Consider the following 2,994-nt stretch of genomic DNA (forward strand, 5'->3'; position numbering starts at 1 on the left):
TCCACGACACTTGGGTAACGACTGACGACGCGCACTCGGTCGGAAAATTCGTCAACATCTTTCAAACTATAAATAAAACACACACAGACTGATCACACATCTTGATCTCTCTCAGCAAAGGGAAAGTTTGTCATGCAGATGAATGTACGACGCATTTATGCCGGGAAATTGTTGGAATTTCCCGGCATAATTTTCATTTTCGCGAAAATAAGAAGGAATGAAAACAGAGAAGAATTTAAAAAAAAAGAGATTTATGAAACATTCTAAGCTGTTTATATGTAATGTGCCAAAAAAATAGATATTTGGTAAAAATAAAAATTTTGTTGTTTCCATCATTAGGGAGGTTATTAATTATTTTTGAGAAAATATTTGGAATATGAGTAATCGATGTAATAACTGAAATATTATATTTTAAATCAATTTAATTACAAGTGAAATTAACCCTTTTAATTTCTATTAAATTATTACCCACTCTATTATTATTATTATTTTAAAAGCTCCCGCCGTCACAATAGCCTCATTGGCACCAAAGCACACAATAATAAATTATTTAAAAAGCTTTTGCACAGATGCATTTCATAGTGAAACAAAAATTCCCAAAAGTTCCCTCAACAAAAGCATTTTGGCTCTGTGAATGAGCAGAAAAATAAAGTAAAAAAAAATAAAAAGTAGGGCACACTGGGCGGAGTTTTTAGCCTTTAAAATTAATGGATAGAAAATTGCGCGGTTAACAATACCAAATGCACGATAAATTGTGTTGTAAAATAACTCAATTGTTCTTGTGAGTTTGCAACATTTTCACATGGTGGGAGTCGTAAAAGCTTCCCTTCATAAATCACTGAGCAATTAAGTGCACTGACTTTGGGGCGGAGAGGGGGGGTGTAAGGATGGTTGTACATTTTTCTTGCGGAGTCACTGCATCTTGGTGTCTCTCTATAAATGTCTGTATATGAGTGAATTTTCCTAAATGTATGAGTTTTAATTCAAATTACGAAGACTTCCCGTAACTTGGGCAATTTTCTGCACATCGCCTGGCACGTGCGGCTGGTGGAAACATTTTCTCTTGCCTCCCCCTTCTAATTTGGATGATTTTCTCATACTTCTTTGGGGTGCTGCACAAAGGGGTGGTTGAGTGCAACTGAACAAAACTTGTTGGGGAGAATATTCTTTCAGCAATTATTTGCAACAAAAAGCTCGCTCTCTCTTCCTGCAAATGCTTTCAACATTAGATTGTTCATTAAATTCTCTCTGTTGGCCAAAGAGTTTTTGCATTTGTGGCAACATTTTCTGCAAAGTATGGACTTTGTGAGAAAATAAAATAAAAGTTTTTTTTGTATGGAAAGAAATTCTTGTATTATCTCACTAATTCTTTGAATGGGTTTTCCCAGTTTTTTTTTTCCTTCACATTCTTAACCGGATATTTTCACAGTCTTTGTTTTTCACGTAGAATTTGGACGCCAGGTTCATCCGGGCCAGAGCCATTGATAAATTGAAACCACCAAAAGAATTTTGAATGACTCAAAATTCCTCTGGTAGTGACCAATCTTTGCCAGTTTTGTTGTTTTGTCTCCCATTGAAACTCCTCGTTTTTCCCTGAAGCTTATTTTGTGTGTGTTTTTCACACATAAAAGTATGTCTCGGAAAATCTATATTTATCCACAAATATTTTCTTCTCACTACGGTGTGCGCGTGTAGCGATGATGATGGGAAATTCAGTGAGTTTAGTGGAGTTAATTAAAAATTATTTAAATGACAAAATTTCCCCCAAAAAGCTCGCCAGACGAAGGAGAGCAAAGAGGAAATCTATCAGCATGAGAGATTGGCGGGAAAATTCACAGAGACGTGCTTACATTAGCTTCTCATGGCACAAGAGATCTTTCTCACACATGGCTGACGATTTCGGGCACAAACGATGAAAAGTTGTGTGAGGAAAAGTGCTTGAGTTGGTGCCAAGCACGAGACAATGTTTCGTGAATGAAAATTGATTGTAAACACTGAGAGTGAGAGATGAGGAATGATGGGAAAAATTCTCCATCGTGTGTCTCACAGAGATATTGAATTCAATTTTTTTCCCTCAACCCATTCCCACCCTTCTCCCCCCGAAATATGTACAAAGGAAAATCCTCCGTCATGAAGCTTTCTTTTCATGGCTTGCATTCCAATGTGCGACAAAGTCTGCGAGATATTGGCAGAAAATATGGGTCAGTGATATGAAATTTCCCAGCGCCACATCATATCTCATCATTGGATAACCCCCTCCGTGTTTTTTTCCTTCTTTCAACCGGAGATTAAAGTATTAAAAGTCCATCCGTATATATTTGAAACATCATCCACCATAGAGGCTTTGCAGGAATTCAACCACCCACCCACTCATCCCCCATAGAATCTTCCTTTTGTGCATCGTACTGTGAGAATCTTGTTAGATGAATCATCAACTATGTCTTACAAAATGTCTTTCCACGAAGAAACGAGAAAATTGATTAAGAAAAAATTCTTAGCAAAATAATAAATTCAATTAAAACTCTCAAATACCAAAGTTTCAAGCCAAATTCTCTTGCAGAATCTTCTGCACGATTTATTTACATACATACAGTGCAAGTTGATGAAATACCAACAAACTGAAAACAATCAAAGCTCGCTTAATTTTGTACATAAACACTTAATGAGGGAATGTGCAACAAAAGCTCAAGAATAAATTGAGCAAAAGTTCCCTGAAAAGCGTGCGCTTATTGGATTTTGAGAAATGTGATTTCTTAGAATTAAGTAAAAGTTTGGGGAATGATGAAAATTATATATTTTCATATGAGCTTTTGTAAGGACTTTATGCGCAAATATGTGGGAAAAATCTTTTGGACTGAAAATATATCTATTGCTATGAAATTATATGATTGCATAATTAAATATTCACTTGAGAGCAGAAAGATTTTCTTGGAAAATACTGGAAATACAATGAAAATCTCGGAAGAGATTTAATCATGGGTTTTTCTGATATTT

Source organism: Lutzomyia longipalpis, chromosome 2 (genome assembly GCF_024334085.1).
Source record: "Lutzomyia longipalpis isolate SR_M1_2022 chromosome 2, ASM2433408v1".
Classification (NCBI taxonomy): domain Eukaryota; kingdom Metazoa; phylum Arthropoda; class Insecta; order Diptera; family Psychodidae; genus Lutzomyia; species Lutzomyia longipalpis.